The sequence below is a fragment of the Macaca thibetana genome, chromosome 12, assembly GCF_024542745.1.
Source record: "Macaca thibetana thibetana isolate TM-01 chromosome 12, ASM2454274v1, whole genome shotgun sequence".
Classification (NCBI taxonomy): Eukaryota; Metazoa; Chordata; class Mammalia; order Primates; family Cercopithecidae; genus Macaca; species Macaca thibetana.
Genome location: NC_065589.1, coordinates 44970091 through 44996209, shown reverse-complemented (window position 1 = coordinate 44996209; position 26119 = coordinate 44970091). Strand labels below are relative to the sequence as shown.

Sequence of the window (26119 nt, the reverse complement as noted above, 5' to 3'; positions counted from 1 at the left end):
TAGAACTGCTTTTTCTGTGTCTGTGAAAAATGTCATTGAAATTTTGGTGGGGATTGCATTGAATCTGTACACCATTTGGATAGGAATCACATTTTAACAATATTATTTTTTCCAATCTATGAACATGGATAATCTTTCCATTTGTTTATTTCTTCTTCAATTTCTCTCATCAATCTTTTGTAGTTTGCATTGTACAGATCTTTCACCTCCTTGGGTAAATTTATTCCTAAGTATTTTGTTTCTTTGAAGTTATTGTAAATGGGCTGGATAAATTTTGCAAAGCCTCTTTGTCTCATCTCCCTCACCAGCTACTTCTGTTGATTTAGGTCACCAAGCACACTATAATGTTTTCTGCCATATCATCCTTGAAATGTTGCAGAGATTGTTTGGACAAAGACATTTTAAAAATAAACCTTAGACATAGAATTTTGAAAACAAACATAAACTATACACAGCTACAATGAAAGATTAAATAGAAATCAATCAGGTGCTTTACAAAAGGATTAAAAGAACTTACGGTCAATTAGTGCCAAAGAGAAGGTTATAAAATAAAACCAAGAAAAAGATCGAAAGAATTACGATTTTTTTTCCGTGTAGAGGAATGAATGACTTGGGGTCTCATAATGTTTCCTAAATATTTAAGGTGGTATTTGTGTGGCTGTGTTCACTTTGTGCGTTGTACTTGGGACCTGTTGGGCAACAATCCCAAGGCTGGAGATGAATAGAGAAATTACTCCCAAGTCACTGGCACAGACCTTCAACTCTGACTTGATCACATCTGTGTCTCACAGATATCTTACGTTTTACATGTTTAAATTTCTTAATCTTCCCCTGGAATTATAGTTCTTTTCCAGTCTTCTTGAGTCAATAATGCCTCTATCTTCTTAGGACCTTGGGAAGCCATCTTTGACGTGTTCCTTTACATTCAGTGCATCATCAGTTTATGTTAATTGTACTTCCAAAGTGTATGTTTACCAACTTCCACGTCCACCTCCATTGCCACACGGTATTATTACAAGCCACTGACTCTTGCGTTTGAACTTCTATAGTAACCTCCTAATTGCTCTTGTATCTTGCATAAGAGTTTCTTCCAAACTTCCAGAAGAGTTTCCTCGACCTTGTCTCCACAGAAGAGAATATGTAGAATATGGTATCAGCTTTGTTGCTATGATGTAGTATTCTCTAAATAGAGTGTTTCAGACAAGATAGACATTTAATTATCTCTCAAGTAATATCTAAGCTAGACAAGGAGTCTTTAGCTGTTTGGGTTGTCCTACCATCCTCAAAACACGGTTTTTATCTTGGGCACAAATCTCCACTTGTTACCATCTCCTACCAGCAGTTAGTGGGGAAATGGCCAGGGGAACACATACTTAGTCCTTTCAAGGGGAATAGTTAGAAACTTGGAGAGTTTATATAGCATCCTGAAGGTCGCACAGCTGTTTAGTGGCAGTGCTGATTGGATCTGAGGTTTGTGTGATTCAGAAGCCACTAGACCGCTTTTATGGGGGAAAGAAACATAATGCATGGCTGTTGCATTCTAAGTTGACACTGACGCTATTAAAATCCATATTTTGAAATACTGTGCAAAGTTTTGCTAATCCCAAGTAGAGACAAGAAAATGGCAATATTAAGAGTGAAAAAATAAATAGAAATAAGAACATTCAAGTTCGTGAACACAAATGGTTGGAATGATCCTGTTTGTAAATTGTGAATTATAGGGAACAGATATTAAATATTTCATAAGAAAAGAACATACCTTCCATTAATGGGGGTGGGAACAGAGGTGAGAAGGAGGATCAGTGGCACTATCTCCAGTGGGAGTTCTTAACTGGGATAAAGCAATGTTCTCAATAAAATACTTAATTTTCTATTTAACTTCTTGATTACATCCATTTAATAGTTTTAGTAGAGAGATGTTGCTAAGTATAAGTAACTTCTGCTTTTTTAAGTTAATAGCGAGTAGAAGACAGGTGAAATCAGATTTTAGGATAACTATAGCAGTGTCTCTTAACCCTGGATACACATTAGAATGACCTGGGAGCATTTAAAAAGCCCAGATCCAGGGTTGCCTCTGCAATAACAAAATCAGAATTCTGGGAATGGGACCTGTATTCGTTTTCTATGGCTGCCATAACAAAGTACCACAGTCTGGGTGACTTAAATGGCAGAAGTTGATTTTTTTTCACAGTTTTGGAGGGTGGAAGTCCAGGATTGAGGTGTTGGCAGGTTTGGCTTCTTCTGAGGCTTCTCTTCTCTGCCGTCTTCTCCTCATGGTTTCTTCATGTGGTCTTCCCTCTGTACGCATCCATGTGTTCTCCTTCCTTTACAAGAACAGCAGTCTTATTAGAGTAGGGCCACCCTAATGACCTCTTTTTACCTTTTTACATAACCCATCTCAAAATACAGTTGCATGCTGAGGTACTCAGGATTGGGACTTTTTTTTTTTGGCAGAGGAGGGGACACACAATTCAACCTATAACAGGATCAAAGCATAGTGTTTTTAACCTGCCGCTGTCTTCCCCCTGGTGATTCTAATATGCAGCCAAATTTGAGAGTCAGTGCCCTAGGTGGGACTCTCAAACCTGGCTGCATTAGAATCACCTGGGTAACTTAACCCAAAAAACAACACACACCAATACTGATGCATCACCCTCAGAGATATGATTTGATCAGTGTGGGGTGGGATGTTGTTAGTTTACAAAGTCTCCCAGGTGATTTTAATGTGTAATCAGCTTCGAATATCACCGCACTAATATGTGTTTCTTAACTGTCTAAATGGAAGCATATTTCTTACCTTTCTCCAAATTGTTCCTTTTGAAAGTTCTCAATAAATACAAGTTATTTTAATGAAAGACATATATTTAATGATGTAGTATTGAGGTCTAAAAAATGAACAAAATACTTTTAAGGTGTTATGTTTCAAATCAAATGTGGGTTTTGTGCTATAATTTTCTTTGTGACTTATAGTCCTTTTTTTGCTTAATGAAAATAAATCAAAAGAACTTGAGCATATCACTCAGAAAGCAAATGAAGTGAAGAAACTGACACTTTAATGATTAAGTTGACTAAACTGTCATAGCTTTTAGTGAGGTAATTTCTTGATTAAAGAAATGATGTTTTTCAGCTTTCAGAAGGGGACTAGACTTTCCTTTCCAGATGATATCAAAATCTGATAAAAATTCCTTGATTTAATCAGGCCAATTTCTGTGTTTGGAAGTAAAGCCACTTATCTGGCATTTTTCATTAAGGCTTGACAACAGCTGGCTGCTTCCCAGAATGCAGTGCTGTGACAGAGATTATGTTATAAAGTCATGGATCAGCTGCCTTTGTAATTTGCTTAAATTGATTATGTGTACATTTCTTCACTCTCTGGACTTAAAAGAAGCCTGCATTTGGGTGAGGAAACAGTATTATTATTTCAATGACAAAAGACCATGTCTATTATGCCATATTACACATAGACACATGGCCTTTCCCATGGTGCTCTAATAGTATTTTTAGTTTCAATCTTTTTGGAAAGTTATTTTAAATACTATGATTTCTATTTCGGCTGAATTTTGTAGCTTTAATCAAATAATGAAAGAAGCAGTATTTAAGATCGGAAAAGCATTATTTAAACGATGAAAGTATACAGTCTTAGGAAAGTAGTTGATTTTTATTTGCCCTTTCTGTATGTTACTATCTGATGCAGAGATTTGCTGATATGCTTTTTTTAAATTAAAAAAAAACTAATAAGTAATCATTTTCTAAAGTTGCAGGGTGCCCATATCTTGCTGAAAGTTCTATAATAATTCCAAGCACTGAGATTAAACTAGACTTAACTATACCAATAAGTTTAGATACCTTGTGTAAAAACAAGTGTAGCCCTAGAAGTCCACTAGCAAAGTACCGAAAGAGAGGAACCAAATTATGTGTTTTCCTTTTGTTGAACTAAGTGACCTGGGAAGCAAGTGCTCCCACGGACTGAGGTAATGATTTTATCAATGACAGGGGAAACCGTTTTTTTTTTTTTTTTTTTTTTTTTTTTTGAGACAGAGTCTCGCTGTGTTGCCCAGACTGGAGTGCAGTGGTGCAATCACAGCTCTCTGCAGCTTTGATCTCCCAGGCTCAAGCAATTTTCCCACCTTAGCCTCCCAAGTAGCTGGGGCTGCAGATGTGTGATATCATGCCCGATAATTTTTCATTTTTTTATAGAGATAGGGTCTTACTATGTTGCCCAGGCTGGTCTCGAACTCTGGGCTCAAGCAATCCTCCTATCTTGGCCTCCCAAAGTGTTAGATTATAGGTGTGGGCCACTACACCTAGCTGGGAGCTACTTTTGGTTGAAAATTGATTAAATAAAAAAGAATGAGAAATGAGGTTTTGTGTTTTAGTTTTAATCATTTTCACTTTGGAACAAGAAGGTGAGATTCGGCCAGCAACTCAAAGCTGCTGTAATTCCCACTAATTGTGTGGGTTAGCCCTCACCATTCTACTTTCTCTCTGTCTCCCATTGTTGGAAAAGATAAGAAAATATAATAGGCTTATTACAAACATTAACATCTTAGCCCCACTGGTGCCTTTAATACTGTTTGGAATTGTTTTATTCATATCTTGGGGATCCCTATACAGTGGCATCTAAGCTTAGCTACCCACAGAGATCCCCTGGGGAACCTGTTAGAAATGACCGGCCGGGCGCGGTGGCTCAAGCCTGTAATCCCAGCACTTTGGGAGGCCGAGACGGGCGGATCACGAGGTCAGGAGATCGAGACCATCCTGGCTGACACGGTGAAACCCCGTCTCTACTAAAAAATACAAAAAAAAAAAAAAAAAACTAGCCGGGCGAGGTGGCGGGCGCCTGTAGTCCCAGCTACTCAGGAGGCTGAGGCAGGAGAATGGCGTGAACCTGGGAGGCAGAGCTTGCAGTGAGCCGAGATCTGGCCACTGCACTCCAGCCTGGGCGGCAGAGCGAGACTCCGTCTCAAAAAAAAAAAAAAAAAAAAAAAAAAAAAAGAAATGACCTCCCAGGTTCATCCCAGACCTACTGAATCAGAGTTTCTGGGGATGGAACTGGGGAGTCTGTCTGTTTGAGTTGGTGATTCTTGGTGCAGTCAGCCTTCCTTCACTCTTATCTCTCATTGATATGCCCCATTTCATTGATTTTTGCCATTTGCTAGAAGAATCACTTTGTTTTTAACTGTCTTTTCTGGTATTTACCTCCTCATGTGAAGAATATTTCCTTTTGTTATATGAGAAACATGTCTCTAGATAGTCATTGTCTTTCTTTGAATTTCACAGGAAAGGGCACCCTGATCACAAAGCAAACCCCTCCACTTTTGCTTTTCAATCAATCCATTTCCATCTTTAGTTTCCCTTTTCACCACCATTTAACTTTTTAAAAAAATTGCATCTTGCCCCTTTGCCTTTGAACAAACATAGATCTCCCCATCTAGAAAATTCATTCCTCCGTATTGCCACTACCACTGGATTTCTCATTCTTTCCCTACCAAACTTCCAGAAAGAATGATGTATTTCTTCTGTTCCACTAAAACTTGTGATTCTTGTTCTTACCACTCTAAACCTGCCCCCCTTGCTAATTTCCCCTGTAATTATAAAATCAATTTCTCCCTCTAGCAGTTATATTGGTGTTTCAAAGCAGGAAATAAAAAGTATGAAGAGAACTATGAAAGGAAAAGATTTTTATTGATCTTTTTTAGAAATGAAATTTGAAATACACATGAAATTTGAAGGGACACATGAATTTTATCTTTCATGAACATTTGATGAGTAAGTGTGAGTGCCCCAGTAAAGATTCTGGCTTCCTGCAAAGGGTAAGGTCAGAAGTCCTGTCCTGATTTATCCTTGATGTGTTCATCACAGGTTCTCTTCTCTAATGGCCCGTAGAACTAAGTGAGGCTTTGATTATGGTATCTAATGATGAATAATCAAATAGTTTATTGCAAGATGTTTTAACCAGACCTCTCCTGATTTGGAAATTTTTTCCTGTTATTACAATGCAAGAATTCCCTTATAATAGAATATCAAGCCAGGTGTAGTAGCTAACACCTGTAATCCCATTAATTTGGGAGGCCCAGCTGGAAAGATTGCTTAAGTCTGGGGGTTTGAGACCCATCTGGGCAATATAGTGAGACCTTGTCTCTACAAAAAAACAAACCTTAAAAAATTAGCCATGTGCAGTGGCATGCGTGGGATGGTTGGGGGTGGGGGAGCCTGGAATCACTTGCGCCCAGGAGGTGGAGGTTGCAGTGAGCCAGATTGTGCCACTGCACTCTAGTCTGAGTGACAGAGTGAGACCCTGTCTCAAAAAAAAAAAAAATCAGAATAATTCCCACATTCTCTGTAGTTGCCCGTAATTTATAAACTATTTTTATTTTTCATTATTTCTTGATTATGTAAATTTAAAAAATTATGGTGAAAGTATTACATGAAAATAATTGTTAAATACTTCTATAGGATATATATGTGTGTATATATATAGAATTCTTCACTCTCTTCTCTGATTGATTTGTCCCATTTCATTGATTTGTGCCGTTTGCTAGAAGAATCACTTGAACTGTTTGTTCTGGTATTTACCTCCTTACGTGAAAATAATATTCCCCTTGTTAAATCAGTTTACTTTCTATAGGGTATGTTAGGATTTTTACTCATTTATACCTTATATTTCATATACCTTTCCTCCCTTCTTCCATATATAATTGATTATGTCTACATTTTTGGTTACATCTTTTTTTTGTTGTTGTTCACTTTGTTGTGACTACGTAAATTTTAGCTTTCCAGTGTTGAGTGATCTGCACTGGAATGTGTGACTGCCTTTTGTATTTATTTTTGTTGTCATTTTTACCTAGAGTTAGTCATTGCCTCATTTTTTCTTTTAATTTTCTTTGAATGTCTAAGTCTTCTAATATCCCCAAACATTTCTGTAAAATATCTCTCATTACAGTGTTCTATGTGGTCAAGCAGACAGATAATTTACCAGTTCCTTTTTCATTCCTCCTTCTTGGAGCCCTTTGCTTCCTGCCCCAGCATGCGCTGTGCTCTCTGGGCATAAGGCACCGCTGTCACTCTGGGAATGTCCATTGCCTCTCTTCTCTGTTTCCTAAATCCACGTTCTCTTCTTGGTTTATTCCTTTGTTTTGGTGGGATATATCCTTTAGTGACTTCTTGAGAAAGGTTACTTGGAAAATGAATTCTTTAGAGTTTGTGTATCTGTGTAGATAGCTCACATAGATTCATTCAGTGTAGGTGGATCAAACAAGTTAGCTGGATTTTTCATTGAGGCCCTCTCAACATATCATTCTGCATAAATCTTTTTTCTTGGACAGTTTTGTCTCTTCAGAGAAGAATTCTCAGTTTCCTATCAGGGGAATGCAACCTGAATGCTGATTCTGGGGTTGAAGGAACTTAGTGATCAATATACAGATTTTCACACAATATCTCTATTTTCAGCAATGGATCTTTTGCTTGCCCTCCTTTGTGACTGCTGTGCCTGAGACTCAAGGTCCTATGGCTCACATTCGCTGGAGAATAAACCTCAGATTTCTAGTGGGTGGTGGAGGTTACAACTTGGGAGCAGTGGTGTGCTGGTAAATGTTTTAACAACTAGCTCTCTGAAACAAAACAAAGCAAGACTCTGATTTGTAGCATGTGCAGTTTGTGTTGTGTAAATACTTTCACTAGCATTGATTTCAAGCTAAGAATGTGAGGTCACTGCAAAGTTGGAAAGAGACGTTAACAGTAACTCTTGCAAGCTGGTATAAGCCAGCTGCAGCTCACCAATGATGAAGAGTCTAAATACCCATTCATTTTAGCAACTTCCCTTACCTTTAGCTTCTAAAGTACCCAGCATCTCAATTTCTTAAACATTTCCAGGGATAAATCAGCTTGCTTCTTGTAGTCATCGGCTTGACTTTTCTTCTCTTTGCTGTTTCCTCCAACTGCTTTCATCTTCAAGTGTTAGATTGCAGTCACTTCTTTATTTCATTGAAACTGGAGTTTGTGGTTTTTTTCCTATCATCTTTGTGGTTATGGAATTTTGAAAGAAGTAACAAGAGCAAAAGTATCTTTCTTTTGCCATCATGAAACTGAAAGTTTTATTCATTTTTCCAAATAAAAGCTATAGAGTTGTACAATGACATTCCTTATTGTTCACAGTATTTTAAATATCTTGTCTAAGTGTTTAAAATCTAATTTATAGCATAAGATCCTGGGAAGTACTTTTTAACCTTGCTATATAGACCAAACTAGTCATGGCAGCTTTGTAACATACACATTTCAGATCAGAGGATGCTTGGGAATTACAGCAGTTTATGGCGAGATTTTGAACGGAAAAGATGTGGGGAGAATGTGGGTTGGTCTAGAGAGATATCAGTTTTTGAGTTACCTGTGTTGGACCCTCATAGGTTCTTTATTAGATATTCTAGCCAAATGCATTGAGCTCTAAGATAGGTATGCTTTTTAGGAGAGGTAGGTGAGGGTGGGGATGAGGGCATGTTTATTCAGTTTTCTGATTAGAAACAGAATTAGAAATGCAGAATGTCCCAGTAAAATGTATACACCCCTTAGATGTTAGTAGCACAAACAACCAATTGCTTTTTCCATTTCACAGTCAACAGTGTTCTTCAAGACAGGATAGCATAGTGGTGAAGGCGTGGGGTGCTTTGGTTCCAGAGTGCTGCTCTGCCAATTGCTGATTGTGGGAACTTGAGCAAGTTTCTTCAGCTTGTGGTGCCTCAGTAGTCTCATCTTTAAAATTAAGATAGAAATAGAAACTCCTCATCAGTTTGTTTTGAGGATTAAATGAGTTGATATGTTTAAAGCTCTTATACTTTGTGAAGCATAATAAGTGCTAGATAAACAGTAGTTATTATTATTGCTTCTGTTGTTATAGCACAAGTGATGACCAAATTGGCATTGGTTAACACCTGTCTACTTTACTTACTAAAATTTATATTAATATACTTTAATATTACATCAAAGTAATATATGTATATGTACACACATTTTTATTAGAATATGTTGTTGAGTGTGATTCATAGCTATTTGGTACCTTTGTCACTCCTCTCGTAATTTAACAAACATAAATTTAGTGTCACCCATGTACAATTTTACTATGCTAAATGCTGAGGTTACAGAGTTTTCCAAGTGGACTTTTTACTTGGAAAAAAATGAAGCTAGAACATTTCCTCAACCTTAACACTAAAAAAGAACTCCAGACAGATAAGACTTAAACCTTTAACAAAAACAAAGAGAGCCATAGAAGTATTGGTGGGCTATATGGTTGAATGTTTTTATATATTTGGAGTAGAAGAAGCTTTTCTATTTATTTATATGAAAAATCAGAAAGCCTAAAGTAGAATATTGACATATTTGATGAAATAAAATTTTAACTTTTGCCTGAGGGGAGTCTCTAAAACAAAGTCAAGAGGGGAACACAAACTGGGAAAAATGATGACAGTACATACGATAGACAAGAGTAAATTTAATTACCAATCAGTTGGAAAATGGCAAACAGTCTAAAAGAAAACCACAAGAACAGACCATTTACAGAAAAAAAGGTGAAAAATGGCAAGCAAAGATAAGCAAAAGTCCTCACTATATTTTGAAGAAATTTAAAACAATTTTTTTTTTATTTATTGGAAATGAGAGTGCTAGGGGAAGTAAGAAAGATACATGAACAGATAACTACCATTTCCAGAGTTCTGCAATCAAGGGAGAATATCCTCTGGGAGCAGGATTGTCTTGACCTTTGCCCTGAGTACCTGGCCTCCTCTCTGCTTTCAAGATACTCTGTTGAGTAGAACGCTCCCGCAGGCTCCTTTCCTTGGAAAAATGCCTTGGCAGGTTACCTGTGATTTAATGAGGTTTTCCAGCTGTGCATTAGTCACAGCTAGCAATTACTTCACATTCATATGAGCCAAGCATGTTCAACATTTAAAAAAACTTCCCTTCTGAAAGAGCCTGAATTGGCTGGTGTGTGGCCATTTGGTTGGGTTTTGAGATTGCTTTCTGAGACCTTCTACTGCAGATCCCTGTGTACCTTTTCCTCAGGGGCCCCCACTCTAGAAGAGAACAAAATAAAGCAAATATTTAGGGCTTCTGGAGGAGAAGGGACAAGATGGGTTTATTTAAGGGTTCATTGACTCAGTAAATATTTATTAAGTGCTTACTGTGTGTCAGATAGTATTCTCATCATTGGGCATATAGGGGTGAACATCAGTTTTCATGGAGCTTATCTTTTAGGGGAGTGGGGATAGATAATTTAAAAATTTGATAAGAATTTCAGATGACTGCTATGAAAAAGATGAAATCAGATAATAAAGAGCAAAGGGTAGAGGTGCTTAGATAAATATACACATATATAAACATTGTATATGAACAGAATAGTGCTTCTCAAACTTTAGTGTACATCAGAGTTACTAGGAGGAATTATTGAAACACAGAATGCTTGGCCCTGTCCCCAGAGTTTCTAATTCAGTAGGGGCCTGGAGTGGGGCCTGGGAAACAATTTTCAGGTGCTGCTGCTGCTGTTGCTCTGGAGACACTTTGAGAACCACTGGAGCTGGGCAGAGGGTGATCCTGGAAAGCCTCTGCAAAGAGGTAATATTTGGTTAGAGACCTGAATGACGAGAAGCAACCATTGATGTGAAGATGATCAGTGGTGGGGAATGTAGGCTGGGAATGTGCAGAGTAGAGAAGCTGTTTGTGGTTTGAAGAAAGCAAAAAGGCTCTGAGGCTGCAATGTAATGAATGGAGACATTGGCAGCAGATAAAAGCAGAGAGGAAGATAGTCTGAAGATAGGCCATGCAGAATGATGATCCTCTGCTCTGAGTGCACACTTAACAAAAACCTCCAGTGATACCGGAGCCCACCCCAAGAGAGAGACTCAGATTTCATTAATCTGGATAGCACTTAAGTATTTTTCAAAACTCCTTAGATGATTCTACTAAGCAGCAAAAGCTGAGAATGATGGATAGGGGTCCTTTGCAGCCATGGAAAGTTAAGATTTTATTCCAAGTGTCATGAAAACCACTGGAGAGTTTTAAGCAGTAGAGGACATAATTAGGGGGTAGTTTCTGGCTGCTGGTTGTAGAATGGATTTTGTGAGGGGTTAAGAATGAGTGAGGAGACCAGTCAGAAAATATCATAATGCTCCAGATTAAAAGTGATGTTGGCTTATTTTATGTGGTAGTGGTGGGAATGATGAGAAATGAGACACAGGATGGTAGTGGGATTTTGGGGGTAGAGCGGAAAGGATTTGCTGATGGATTGGAGGATATGAGCAGTGGGAAAGTGAGTGAATTCAAAGATGGCTCCAAGGTAACCTTTTAACTAGCTGAAGGGTGACACCATTAACTGAGAATGCTGGAGTAGAAACAGCTTTATGGAGAAATGACAAAATTTTGTTTTGGATTTATTAACTCCAAGATGCCTTTTTGGAACAATTAAGAACCAGGTTGTTTTTAGAGAAAGGGAGTGGGACTGAGGGTAGACAGATGCCTTACTCCTTTGACAGACTGTGATAACTCCTTCGCTAGCTGGGATAGGGTTATTTTTATGTGAACTTTGTGCATTTTGAAACCTGTAAACTTTTCTGTAATTTTTTTTTCACCCACTACCATCCATGGCAAATATTTGGCTTTTTAAAGGCGTAAATAGAATCAGCGTAGGAACTTTCTAGAGGCTTAAACCTGTGAGCGTAGGCTGGTGAAACATGGTAGGCACTCAGTGTATAGTTGCTGAATGAGTGAATGCATGAACTCACTTTTACATATCAATCCCTTTTATCATTTTGATGAAAGATGTGGATTCAGATCATACTGTATATGGAACATCAAATATCCAATGGTTAAAGATTATGTCTCAATTATTACCATACAGTAACTGTCGGATGAATTCACTGAATCCAAAGGGGCAAAGGGTTTTGGTATAAACAGTGTTGTGTTCCTTGGGTTTTCCTTGGTAAAGGGCAGTAAATAGGATCTAAGACCCCTGTGGGTTTCTAGTCCCAGGTCTCTGATCTTCTGTTTGCCCTTTGTAATGAGCCAGTGTAATCTGTGTGATTTCAGCAAAATCAGCCCAAGTTTGAGATCTGCCTTCACAGAAAGTCCTCCTGCTTCTCTGCATGCCAAAGCCTGCCAGGGGAATGTTCAGAGATCAGAGGCAAGAACTCCCATAAGCCAGCGTGGTGCTGTGTATGATAATCTAGTTGGGATCATAGCTGATTATCTGAGATTTCACAGCTGTTCAACATCTGTCTATGAGTGCCTTTTCTGATAAACCAAAAGTCAGAATTTGTTTTTAGTAAGGAGAATCAGTTCTACAACTAGAGAGATCAGGGAGGCTGCTGAGAACTGTTCCCAGACTGTATTCAGATGCCCAGATTTGTGAATGAGCAGGTGGGATCTCTCCCTAGTCCAGGATGCTATATCTGAAGATTATGAAATAGGGAGACAGCTGCACTCATTTCTCCCCCATTCAGGGACCAGTGATTCCACTTCAATCTTGTGTAATGGGGTAAAAAGTTAAACTGATGATCTTAACAGCTGTCACTCAAGTTCTTCTCAAGGAGGAAAAAAACCTATTTGTGAAAATACCTTGATAATTCACTTAGGAGTACAAAAGGAAACCAGAGAACAAATCAGAAGCTAGACGCAAGGTAGCAGAGGAGAATGGCTAGGTTGATACCCTTACATAACAAGGAGAATTCGTTGTTCTCTTTCTAAGGAGGTAAACAGAGGGAAGAGGGAGAAGAGAGAAACTTCAGGGTGAAGGGACCTGAGGAAATAACGTAGTGGTAGGATGGCTGAAATTTAATTTAAGAAGGGAGATGTTCAATGTTCAGTTGGAAATTATTTACTTTGCTGACATGTAAACTCCCTTATGCTTCCCTTTAAATAATTGATAAAGTCTCTTATATTAATGGATGCATTGTGTGAGTGAGATTTATGTGTGGGGAACTTAAGAAAGTCTGAGCTTCATATCCAGTGTAATGGTAGAGAATAGAGAGGGCTATGGAAGTGGGAGTTGAGATGGCTTTGAGAATGCAAGTTTTGTCCCCACCTCCACCATGCATGTGCCTGGTGAATCCTCAGAAATTTGGGGCAGAGCTTGGCAGGAGACTCCAAATCCAGGTGACATTTGCATTGTAACATTTTGGATAGCAGAGACAATTTCTCTTGACAAAATTTAGGGTTCTCTCTCTGTTAAAGTGATTTGGCTCATCTTCAGTTTTGCTGGATGTTTCATTCAACCCGTGCTTCTGATTCAGGGGCCTTGCCACTGGCTGCTTCCAACTAGTAGAGTGTCCTTTGTTTGACTTTTCTCTGTTTTGGATCTTGTTCTCCTTCTCTTGCCCCCTCAGCTTTGTGGGAGACCAGTTCTTCAGTTCCACAGCTGGGGGTCTGTTGTACCCTGTCCAGCACCTGAATCCAGCCAGACCTCTAATAACCAGGGAAGGGAGGTCAGACATGACTAATATTCTGGGAAATTGTTTTTCTGAGCATAAGCATGGGTGGGGCATTTGTTTTTCAAAGACCATATGTTGCATGATCAGATAGATTTAAACCAGAAAGGAATATGGCATATCAGGTAACTTTAAAAGGTCACTGAAGAGAGGAAGAAGCAATAGAAGATTCACTAGCAGCTGTATTGTAACTCCTAGAACCAGTGTCTTGAAAGTAAGCACACATGTTTTTGGAGGAAATATTTACAAATACTAATATAATAGAATTAAAAATATATTTTAATATTTTTACTGAGTCTATTTTGCTACTTCAGATTTTACTAAATATAAGTAGGCAGAATTGTAAGATAGGAATGTGGTTTATATGTGGATATTAACCTTTTCACTAGAACAGTTGCCTAATATTCTCCTATAATGAAGTTGTTTCCAGTAATAAAATTGCATTGCAAAAGCTGCTTAGGTTATCTGAGGCCAAAATTAGACACCTAGAATAGCAAGAAAATAATTCTCGCCCGAGGGCTGCTTTAGACAGGAGAAGCATGGTTGTGAAACATTGTATTGTGTTTCCTTCTGTAGAAATTGCTACTTAGGAGGCTCTTTGTGTTCTAGTAAGAGTCTGAAGGTGGGAATGGTGAAACTAGTGGGCTAAGAAGGTCAGGGATACAATAGGTTACATGACTACAATGGCTACAAAACTTATGGTCCATGATTAAGTTTGGGGAAAGTATAATTACAAGTGAACAAACATGTTTTCATGCCATACTTGTCTCTGAAACAAAACTGCATGTAAGTACCTATAATGGTCTGCTATTGTCTATGCAGCCCTTCCCCAGCCTTTCTTCTGGCAACAGCACTCTCTTCCCTTTGGGAATGACTCGAGCGTCCAGTGGGTACTGCCTTGTCCTTCATATGACGCTGCTCCTTCCCTGCTCCCATTTGCTCTCTTACCAGGGCCACAGTGGACTGGCCAGGTTGGGTACCTGAATTAAGCTGGCTCTTCCCCTGAAATTTTCGAGCATATTAGGAAAGAGTCAGTTCCTTTGGCTGTGGAATTTATAAGAGGTGAAACCCAGGAGCTTCTGACAGCCAGGTTTGCTGCCAGAGGAAGCCGGTCTGCAGTGAGAAGGTCAGACTGTGGAGAGAAGCATACTTCCTGTAGTTTGAGTGTTCAATCCCTTAATAACACAGGCTATTTTAGCATTCTTCTAATATATTTTAATTTTGCTTTAACGTAATCTAATCTGGGTTTCTGTCACTTAACAACAGCAAAAATCCCAGTGAACACATAGGCACTGTCCATGGGAAGGATGTTTTATTAAGACTAGAAGACTGTTGGCATCAAAATAATTCTGAGGTTTAAAACACTCTGAACTGGTTGCTTGTGGGACGTAACTGAGGAACATGAACTTGTGTTGGTAGAAATCCCATTGATTTATTGAGTGATTTATTGTCTTCTGATAAATATTTAATAATTCACAAGGCCAGTTCAGAAACCTGAAGACTAATCTGTCTCTTTTTATTAGCAGGACAGTTGTCCAAACTCGTTCTGTCTTTGTAATAAGCATTCATGATTAATTTACCAGGACCGATAGGATCCTGTCACTGTGACCCCTAACTGAGCAAACAAGTCCTTTGTCAAACCTGAGTGAGAACAGCCTGGGTATTTACACTCAAGACTGTTTATTGGCAACATAATTTAGCAGTGAAAGTTTTCTTTACAATCCTTCTATCCCGTGATAGCCTCTTTTCTTCTCTGTGGGATTCCCTGGTGTTCAAGAAGGTGCCCTTTCAGGAAGTCAAAGAACATTCTCTAGACTTTTTACTTTATTTATGTCCTATCTTAAACCTTCCCAGCGCTAAGTTAGTACTTAACTTGAACTTGAACTAAGTTAGTGATTAGTTCAAGAGTGTGATAACCTGCTCTGTGCTGAAGTGAAATTCATTGATAATGGCCTATTTTGTTGGTCTTTTCAGTTAGCACTTGGCTTTTAATTCACCAGATGAGTTAGTTGTGGATTGAAGACACATAGCAAGAAGGAAAATTTTTTTGTGGAAGCAGCACCCAAGTACCAGCAGTAGACATCATTAAATTTATTGATGCTGAAATTCTTCTCTCATTGGAGAGCTTCTCCATAACCATTCTTGGTAAGCAATATTTTATTTCATGTCTATATTCTGGTGGGGATCCTACATCATTGCTCTTGTGTGGATGAATCATGCCTAATATGGTTGGCAAATCTCTTCTTGAGTTGTAGCTCCCACAATTCTCACATGTTGTAGGAGGGACCCAGTGAGAGATAATTGAATTATGCGGGTGGTTTCTACCATACTGTTCTCGTGGTAGTGAATAAGTCTCACAAGATCTGATGGTTTTGTAAGGAGTTTCCCCTGTCACTTGGCTCTCATTCTTTCTTGCCTGCCACCATATAAGGTATGCCTTTCACCTTCTGCCGTGATTGTGAGGCCTCCCCAGCCACGTGGAACTGTGAAGTCATTAAACCTCTTTTCCTTTATAAGTTACCCAGTCTTGGGTATGTCTTTATCAGCAGCATGAAAACGGACTAATACCATGCCTTCATGTAGTGTAAGAATAGGCACCATTTGTAGAGAGCTGCCCTGTGCCAGATGTAGCTGGTGCCTCCACTCTGTATCTCTTTGAATTTAGTCTTGAGGACAATGTTATGAAATAGGAATTGTTACCCTCAGAGATAACATACAGAGAAATTAAGCAGGTTGGCCGAGGTCATATGACTAATGGGGAGATGTAACTTGGATTTGCTGACTCTGAAGCTTCTTTTGTCTATATAATTTCCAAAGTTTGGTTTTCCATACCATTCAAATAAACCCAGAAGACACTTACCAGTGCTGCTTCCTTCAAATTGGACTCCTTGCCTGTATAAGTTACCTTCTTACCTGCCTTTAGTTGTGGTGTGGGCAATGGGTGCTGTGTTAATCCCAAGGGAACAGAAAACCTCTGGAAGCCCACCATGGATCATGACTTAACCTAGCTGTGGAAGAGTCTTAATATCAACCAAGAATCACTAAATGATGATATACAGGCTGAGTACAAGTTGCTTGTCTGCCCTTTTGCTCAGAGGTTAATTCCTCAGGGTAATTGGGAATTATTGCATGTTACCTTAGGGTGGTTGAGTTATTGACTGAGAACCTGTGATTCTGATTCCTAGAGGCATATTAGAGTTCAGATCTGAAGGTTCTAAATGGACCACAATCATGCTCTTACTTATATATTAACTTATCAATTATGAACATCTCATCATTTACTCAATTTTAGAAGCACCTGGATTGAAAAATATATTAATATTCTTCTACCAAACTGAATTATATCTGAGACATCTAAGGATCAACATCTTTTCTATGTGTTTTTGTTATCTTTTCTAAGTGTTTTAAACAATTCTTTGTGTATTCCAGAGTTGTTTTTTTTTCTTTTTTCTAAAATATTGCTCTCTTTTTGCTAGCTTCCTGAGTAGACACCAGTGCCACAGTAGAATAAATCTGCATGTATTTTTACTGGTTTACAACATGGCAACAATGCACATCTCCATGATGGGACAGAACTGAAATAATTTTGCCCTGTGTGTACATGGTTGTTTGTTTTTTAAAATTTTTCTGAGCCAACGGTGACTGAGTACATAATACTGGGACTGACATCCTATCATTTGGATACATGGATATTTAGAACTGAAAGCTCATGAGAGACAATATGGAGGGCAATAAACTGGCATGAAAAGCCTTATGTTTTTCCATACCAGCTAAAGGACCTTGATCCTCTTTTTCTTTTGGCCTTAGAATGAGGTGACTGAGTGAAGTGAAATGAAATGCAAGTTTCATTTCAACTTAAAAGCCAGAATTCTCCAATACCAAATATTTGGAGATTTGCTTTCCGAGGTTTGATTACAAAACATTTTGTAAATAGCAGAAAACTGACCATACTTTATGTTGTTCACTGTATTGGGATAGAATTTAAAGACAGGAAGGCCTGCAGAGAGCCTCAGCTTAGTTTCTCAGATGTCTTGGCTCCTGTTTCCTTCAACATGATCAGGAGAGATTTTAATCTCTATCGTTTTTCAGCATCTGTGATTTCTTTCATGAGCAAGCATCATAGTGGGTGTCAAGAATTGTATGGTAATTTAGTATAATATGATGGCATCATGTAATGCGTGTGCACTTGAGAATAATAGTTTCGGAGGTGCTTCTTTGCTGAAGTATGATTATATTCAGAAATGACTAGCTTTGTAAGTGATAGTAGCTACTGACTTCTATGAATTTCACACTTAAGTTCATGAATGGCAGGAACTGTTTTTGGTATTCTGAGATGTGCACTATTTCTAACTATCTTTGCTCTTTCTCTACATGGCAGTTAGGAAAGAACCTCTGACAGAATCTAGGAACTAACAATCAGTGATAATTTTGATTTATTTTAATTTGAGGCTAAAGTGTATTACAGGAAATTGTTTCTTTGAGAGGAAACATTTAAAAAGTATTTTAAGAATTTGAGGATGCTATGTGGAGAATTATCATCCTGGAATTAGAAACAATTTCTAATTCCAGAGGCCATGATATGTATTCATTTTCTAGGCAGTGTATATACTAGTTACTATTAGAATATGCTACATTTTAGGAACAGGGTATCATTTCCATTAATCTTTTCCTTCCCATTCCTGTACCCATTACCTTAGTTTAGGCATTTATTACCACCACACTTCTAGATAGTTGTAGGAGTCTCCTAGCTTTTCTCCTGGCTGTCAGTCTTTTCTTAGTACAGCTTTGCAGACACTCATCAGATAGATCAAACCCAGATGGTTTGGATCAGGTAAAGCCTTTGATGGCTTCCTAGTGCGTACCAAATAAAACCCAAACACTGCAGCTTTGCAGTGAAGGTCCTTGACAGTCTGGTGTGAGTCCAGCCTTGTTCCTATAACTCTAGCCAGAACCCTATGTCCTGGTTGATTAAACTACTTTATTTTTATTTTTATTTAATTTTTTTCTTTATTTTTTCTTAAAACAAAAAACAAAAAACAAAAAACGGGATACATGTGCAGAACATGCAGGTTTGTTACATAAGTATATGTGTGCTGTGGTGGTTTGCTGCACCTATTGATCTGTCCTCTGCTTACTCCCCCACCCCCCATCAGGTCCTGGTGTGTGTTGTTCCCCTCTCTGTGTCCAAGTGTTCTCATTATTTAACTCCCACTTATGAGTGAGAGCATGCAGTGTTTGGTTTTCTGTTCCTGTGTTCGTTTGCTGAGGATGATGACTTGTAGCTTCATCCATGTCCCTGCAAAGGATATGATCTCATGCCTTTTTATGGCTGCATAGTATTCCATGGCATTTATGTACCACATTTTCTTTATTTTCCTTTCCTTTTTTTCACTTTTTATTAATTTTTTTTTTAAATTTTACCCTAAGTTCTGGGATACATGTGCAGAATGTGCAGGTTTTTTATATGGGTATACATGTGCCATGGTGGCTTGCTGCACCTATCAACCCGTCATGTACGTTTTAAGCCCCACATGCATTAGGTATTTGTCATAATGCTCTCCCTCCCCTTGGCCCCATCCTCTGACAGGCCCCGGTGTGTAATGTTCCCTTCCCTGTGTCCATTTGTTCTCACTGTCAACTCCCACTTACGAGTGAGAACATGTGGTATTTGGTTTTCTGTTCCTGTGTTAGATTGCTGAGAAAGATGGCTTCCAGCTTCATCCATGTCCCTGCAAAGGACATGAACTCATTCTTTTTTATGGCTGCATAGTATTCCATGCTGTATGTGTGCCACATTTTCTTTATCCAGTTTATCATTGATGGACATTTGGGTTGGTTATAAGTCTTTGCTTTGTAAATAATGCTTCAGTAAACATATGTACCACATTTTCTTTATCCAGTTGGTCATTGATGGGCATTTGGGTTGGTTCCATGTCTTTGCTATTGTAAATAGTGCTGCAATGAACATACATGTACATGTGTCTTTATAGTAGAATGATTTATAATCCTTTAGGTATACACCCAGTAATGGGATTGCTGGGTCAAATGGTATTTCTGGTTCTAGATCCTTGAGGAATCACCACATTGTCTTCCACAATGGTTGAACTAATTTACATTCTCACCAACAATATAAAAGCATTTCTATTTCTCCACAGCCTTGCCAGAATCTGTTGTTTCCTGACTTTTTAATAATCGCCATTCTGCCTGGCATGAGGTGGTATATCACTGTGGTTTTGATTTGCATTTCTCTGATGATCAGTGATGTCGAACTTTTTTTCATATGTTTGTTGGCTATGTAAATGTCTTCTTTTACACTTTTACACTTACAGAGAAGTGTCTGTTCATATTCTTTTACCATTTTTTGATGGGATTGTTTTTTTCTTGTAAATTTGTTTAAGTTCCTTTTAAATTCTGGATATTAGACCTTTGTCAGATGGGTAGATTGCAAAAATTTTCTCCCATTCTGTAGGTTCATTCTGATGATAATTTTCTTTGCTCTGCAGAAGCTCTTTAGTTCAACTAGATCCCATTTATCAATTTTGGCTTTTGTTGCACTTGCTTTTGGTGTTTTTGTCATGAAGTCTTTACCCATGTCAACTACTTTCTTTACTTGGTTGTTCTCTGTTTTTCCCTTCAGAGGCATTTGCTTGTGCCACCTCTTTATTGTTCTTCTTCTATCTTATAATCAAGTCAAGTCCAACTATTCAGGCCTTTTTAAAAGCTTTTAACTCCGTCCATTTTTTCCAACTCACTTCCACTAGGAATTATCTTTTCTTCCTTTAACTCTGCTAGGGTACTGAAACTCACTTAAAGCATTATGATTGTTCCCTTGTGTTATAATTATTTCTTGTGTATAAGTTCTTTATGTTGTATCCTTCTATTAGATTATGACTTTTTGAGGCAGGGGCCATGTCTTTTGTTTTATTTTCCTTTGGATAGTACCTTGCACAGGGTTGACCTTTATAATTGCTAATTGAATGGGACAGTGGATGAAGGGTTTTAGTTCTGGTGAAACCTCTTTTCTTGTAGCTTCTTTATTCCTGCTTCTTTCTTTGGTTTAGAAGCCTCTCACTAGTATAAAGTTGGTGGGTTTTGCATGATATTGGATACATGTAGATGTGTTAGTCTGCCCTTAGGCTGTTAAGTGGTGACCACTGGCATTCTAGTCTTAAATATAGTCCCCAGGTTGCTGATTCCCTCACGTATTCTCAGACCATCTCATCTACAGGGAACAGCGTCCCCACTTGTAGCCTATTGGCCTCTGCTCAATCAGGATAATCCCTCCCAGAAAACCCTTCATCCTGCTTCAAGCTCTAAATGGAGAAATGTTACTTTTTATGCCAAATGCCTTATTTTGCCCATGTCCCTATTTTCTTGAGCATATTCCTTCTATCCCAAGTTAAATTCTGTGATAGTTGTTGGTTTCCATTTTTTTAAATTTTTTACCCTCAGTGATTTAATTTTATCATACAAGATCTACAAAACATTTTCCATGTTTTAAGTTGTCCTGAAGCAGAACCACTTTATTAATAGACTAATTTTAATCTTTACAAAATCAAATGCGAAGTGATCCCAAGTTTATTTCTGGTTCTAAATGATCAAAAAGACCATCATATTTCTGGCTTCTCTCAATTTTCTCTCATGTGGCTTCCCTTGTCTAGTAGCTTCTGTATTTGTATAGTTTCAGTTTATTAGCTGATAACAACTCTTTGATTAAGGATGTGGTGGGATAAAAAGTTTACATATGAGTTAATTAGCCTTTTTTTGGTGAGGAAGAAAACTTAAGTATTCTATGAATCTGTATTATTTCTAGTTTCCTTTAGTACCAAGTTACCAAGTTATAAAGCAGGGATGTCTAATCTTTTGACTTCCCTGGTCCACATTAGAAGAATTGTCTTGGGCCACACATAAAATACACTAATATTAACCATAGCTTATGAGCTACAAAAAAGAATCGCAAAGAAAACCTCATCATATTTTAAGAAAGTTTATGAATTTGTGTTGGTCCGCGTTCAAAGCTGTCCTGGGCCACATGCAGCCCATGGGCCGCAGGTTGGACAAGTTTGCTCCAAACTAAACTATACACCTTATTCTAAAACTGCATTAAATGAAACACATGGCATGTAACCACAATGGTCTTTGCTTTAGAAAGTATTTCAAGATCTTTCAAGTGGCACATTTCAAGATATTCCACTGTGATGGTCACTATAAATGTCAAGTTAGCATGTTAGTGAATATGTCAGAACACCCATGGCTGGAGAGTTTAGTAATAATAGCTACTATTTATTACATGCCAACTATGTATGAATATTTACACCCTTACCTCATTCAATCCTCACACCACAGAGATAATGTGAGCTGTGAAGTGTACTCTACTCTCAAGCACAGGAGCTATGTAACTTGTCCAAGGCCACTCACATAGCTAGTAAGTGGTAGAGTTGAGCTTGAAATTTAGGCATTTTGGTTTCGGAATCTGTGCTCTTAAGCGCTAATCTGTATTGCCTCTTAATTACTACAGGGTTCTCAAACTTTGGCATGCATAAGGATCATCTTGGGGAGCTGCCAAGATATATCATTACTCACTCTACCAGGATTACTGTTCCAGTACAGTATACTGAAATATACTCTAGACAGGGAATTAGAAAATTTTTTTGTGTGTGCCCCAAACTAGCCATGTGACTTTGGCCAAATCACTTGTATTCGTCAGGGTTCTCCAGAGAAACAGAACTAATAGAATATGTGTATATATAGATATAGAGAGAAAGATATTTATTATAAAGAATTGGCTCATGATTATGGATGTTGGTGAGTTCAAAATCTGCAGTGTTGACTGGCAGGCAGAGACCCAGGAGAGCTGATGGTGCAGGTGATGTCTGAAATCAGTCTTCTCCAGAATTCCCTCTTGCTTGGGGATGCTGGTCTTTTGTTCTATTCAGGTCTTCTACTGATTGGATAAGTCCTACCCACATTGTGGAGGGTGATCTGCTTTATCTCAAATTGACAGATTTAAATGTTAATCCCATCCAAAAAATATTCACCAAGTTGACACATACAGTTATTCATCATATCACTCAACCCCTCTGAGTTCCATAGATCAAATCTCAATGGGAAGATCACCAGGGATTGGGCCAGATGGTCATAACTACATAATAGATGCACCAAAGTGGTGACCAATGGAATACACCCTGAAAAGTGATGACTTTAGTTTGGCTCATCTGGAGTTGTTTTTTTAAAGCAATCAGTGTTTAAAAAAATTGTTTGAATTACCAGAAGTTGCTAACAAGTTCTACATAAAAATGTATTTCTAGTGTCTTGGGGAAAAAAACCAACACAAACAACTGATGATCTGGCAACACTGCATGGCAACAGTGCAGCTGAGCCACAGATGCCACCTGTAGGAGTGGCTTACAACCTCCTGAATGCCTACTACTACTCCTGTCTCATTCACCTGGTTCATTGCACTTAATTCTGTGCGCTTCAGAGCTCTTGTAGGTGTTTAAGTCTTTGATCCCTTTCTCCATAGCTACTAAACATCTGTGGCAGCTCCACCTCTCAATTATAAATGACAAAGGGAGAACTAGGATTTCTGTAACACAATGAATGCCTGAGCTTGGGCTGGAAAACAGAGCTATCTCTTCATTGTGAGTGTGTGTGGTTTATCACCTTTTCCAGAGTTCCCTTCTCTGGGTTCCTCAGATCACTGCCTTCTTTTAAATTAATAAACAACATGCTTTTATATTCCTGCATATTTCTTTTTCATAGGAGGTGATAGAAATTGTGAGCTGCCTTCTTCAGAGTCACCTAGTGGGGTCACTAGATAAAAAGATGGAGGAACATTGATGTAAGAATAGAAGCTGCTAATTTTACATGGAGTTGAGTTAGTTCATGAAGCAATTTCAATGTAAGAATTACTTTCCCTTTAGCAAGGCTGGCTTTATAGGAAAATAGAATGATCAGTCTAATAGTAAGATTTCATTTTACATAGCCTTATTACTTTCCCACTTGTTCCCTGAATGCTCAGATTACTTCAACCAGGACAAATAGCAGTTCATATAGCAGAGATTGAGAGTAGCAACACATGACTTAGATTGACAAAGGAACAAAGTGGTGATGTTAGAGCCATACTGCAAATACATTTTGCAGGGGGGACTAGGGAAAAGATGAAACCAAGGAACACTGTATAGTATGAAAACTGTAGAAGGGAAAAGTGTACAATAATGGAGACGCTTAGAGGACCAAGATTTGCTTTACCATCTGTGCTGTATGACCGGCACAGCCACATCTTTTCTTTTCATGTTAACATGTCTATGGCCATTTTTGGGGGGACAAAATGGATATAAATTGTCATAGGGAATTGAGAATTAATTCAATCAGCCATGTGGTTTGCAAACAAGCTTTACTTTTCTGTGTTTAAAAAATGTATTTAAGATGTATAGCATTATTATGGTTTCTGTAGAAGTCATCCTTCATAAAAGTAATTCGGGAATGTTAGAATCTCTGTCAGTTTCTTGGCAAATAGTATTCGATTATAAATTTATGCTCCATGGGACACACAATTTTAGAAATGTTCTGGAATGTTTCCAGATTTTATTTTGGAACTTGGCATTTGGTTTCTCTTTAATAATCTTAATCAATAATGGTTTATACTAGTCATAAATGTGTTAGCTTTAAATAGCTGCCATATTCCATTTCAGTAAAAATGCTTTTCCCTTTCCCATAGTGTATATTTGAATATTGATTTTTGTGTGCAAGATTTTTCCTTGATACTTGGATTCCTGTGGGTAAATTATATGAAGATCATTTGGTGGGAGGAGAGAGAGAGAGAGAGAGAGAGAGAGAGACAGTGTGCATAGGTTTTAATGTCTAACATTAGATTTTTTGCTTGGGAGGCGTATGCTTGCCTCTAGATTTTTCATTCTTAGAACATTTTCTATTACTTTTTCTTTCTATTAATTTTGAAGATATTAGGGTCATTATTAACTCTAGCCAGTTGCTTATTTAAATTTTGAATAGATTTATAGCTTTTTTATTTTTAAATCTACTTAACAGTTTATTTATATATCCCTTTTCCTTGAAATCATAGAAAGAGAACTATTATACTTAATACTAGTTTTGTACTTCCTATAGTATCTTTTGGAGTAAACTTAGTAAAGGACTGACTATAGTTGTTGGAGGATTGCTTATTATGCTTTTTGGCTAGGAACCATAGTCTTATAATATTAATATTTGGCTCAGACAAAATAAGCTTAGGTCCTAGGGTCATGGCAGTTAACGTCTTTTTTCTCCAACCAAATAATAGACTCTATGTGAGAGGTGGTTTTGGAGATGAAACTTTAGACCTTAGGGGTTGTTTTGATTTACAGGATAGGTGATAATGGTGCTTTCTCTTGAAACAAAGGATGAGATATTTCCTGCCTCTTCAACTGAGGTAAAGAATGGAAAGTAACAAGAAATATATTGTGTTTTAGAATATAAATAAATGAACTGGGAGGAAGGCTGTATCTGTTTGAAGTAGTTATTCTATTATAATTAGTAACAAAAATAATTTGTATTTGAGTAATATAAGTGATCAAACTATCCTTGAAATTTATGTGGCATAGTATACAGTAAAGTTGTTTTTAATGAGAGAAAAATATATTTTGAAAGACTCTATGCCCTCAGAATAGCTTGCAGAGTTTGTTCTTAACTCCTTTATCTTAATTCTTATCCTCCTTCTCTCTTTAAACATCTATAAGCACAAAAGGAATGATGGTACGTGTATTAATAAGTCATTCAGAATGTCAATGTAGAGATCACCCAGCATAGCTATGAGCAGACTGCTGATGCTCAGAGTCACCACTTGCAGTTTGGAACATTTAAAGTGGAGTAAAATATAAACGGCTTATCTGTGTGACCACTTGATTAACCACAGGTGGATTATCCTTAGTGACTTCAAAATTTATCATTAGTTTTTCTCTTCAACTCAGAGTTCTTCTGGACCATCCATCACTGTGTGGTAACTAACGTACACTAATTTAATTTCCTTTAATTTTTAATTTTTGTAGGTACACAGTAGGTGTATATATTTATGGGGTACTTGAGATGTTTTGATACAGGCACACAATGCCTAATAATCACGTCAGGGTAAGTGGAACATCCATCTCCTCAATTATTTGTCCTTTCTTTGTGTTACAATGGTCTGATTATACTTTTAGTTATTATAAAATGTATAATACATTATTGTTCACTGTAGTCACTCTTTTGTGCCATCAAATACTAAGCCTTATTCATTCTAAATATAATTTTGTACCCATTAATCATCCACACTCCCCACTCCCCCAACTACCTTTCCCAGTCTCTTGTAATTATCTTTCTACTGTCTCCATGAATTTGTTTTTATATTTAGCTCCCACAAATAAGTGAGAACATGCAAAATTTGTCATTCTGTGCCTGACTTAACATAATGTTCTCAAGTTCTGCCTATGTTGTTGCAAGTGGAAGGATATCATTCTTTTCTATGACTGAACAGTACTTGATTGTGTATATGCACCACATTTTCTTTATCCATTTGTCTCTTGATGGGCACTTATGTTGTTTCCAAATGTAGGCTATTCTGAACAGTGTTGCAATAAACATGGGAGTACAGATATCTCTTTGATATACTGATTTCCTTT

At 37.8% G+C, this 26119-nt stretch overlaps 1 protein-coding gene across 3 annotated transcripts in view; it reads left to right on the top strand.

Moving 5' to 3' along the window:
- PLCL1 (phospholipase C like 1 (inactive)) overlaps positions 1-26119 on the top strand; it is a 360211-nt gene that overhangs the window by 139215 nt on the left and 194877 nt on the right. The gene's annotated exons all lie outside the window — the stretch shown is intronic.